The following is a 677-nucleotide window of genomic DNA, read 5'->3' on the forward strand; positions in this document are numbered from 1 at the left end:
ATATATATATATATATATATATATGTGTATGTATGTTTTTAAAGAAGATTAAAAGTAGCAAAACACAACTGAAAAAATTACTCAGTACCAAAGTATTGTAGTTCAGTCAAATATTTTATTTGACAGAAATACAATATTTCTGTCAAAGCTGTCAAAGTTTCACCAATAACAGCTTGTCAAACAATGAAAAAAATAAGGGCAATGTAAACAAGAACAAAGATGAGAAATAGTATAAAGAGAAAAAAACTATACAGAATGTGATAGAAGATAGGCAGTTATGAAAGAATCTATAAAAATTTAAATAGAGTAGTGTTAATCAAAAGGAAAAAAAATTAGCTGGACTTTATGTTTTCAAAAGAAATTGGAAATGAAAGACACTGCTTGTATGATGATGATTCTTGTTTACAGCTATCATATGATGTCAAGACAAGAAGAGCAAACATTGTATATTGGGTGCTTGTTTTTACAGCTGTTAGGGTCCCTGCTAAAATGATTCAATAAGACAATTACTCAGAATGTGGTTTGTTATCTATCAAATGTTATCTATCAAATGAAGGGAATGTTCTTTATGCTGCATATCTCGTTTCTCTGTTTGTTTTTTTCGTTGTTCGAAAAAAAAGTTCGTTTTCATTCTGTCTACATTTGTTTGATGTCCTGTATCCATATATGCATGTATA

General features: G+C 28.5%; 1 protein-coding gene across 1 annotated transcript in view; it reads right to left on the minus strand.

Annotated features, from left to right (window-relative positions):
* The window catches only part of LOC106874359 (extracellular matrix protein 3), a 553,132-nt gene that overhangs the window by 1,482 nt on the left and 550,973 nt on the right, over positions 1–677 (minus strand). The window lies entirely within an intron of this gene.

The sequence above is a fragment of the Octopus bimaculoides genome, chromosome 2 (assembly GCF_001194135.2).
Source record: "Octopus bimaculoides isolate UCB-OBI-ISO-001 chromosome 2, ASM119413v2, whole genome shotgun sequence".
Classification (NCBI taxonomy): Eukaryota; Metazoa; Mollusca; class Cephalopoda; order Octopoda; family Octopodidae; genus Octopus; species Octopus bimaculoides.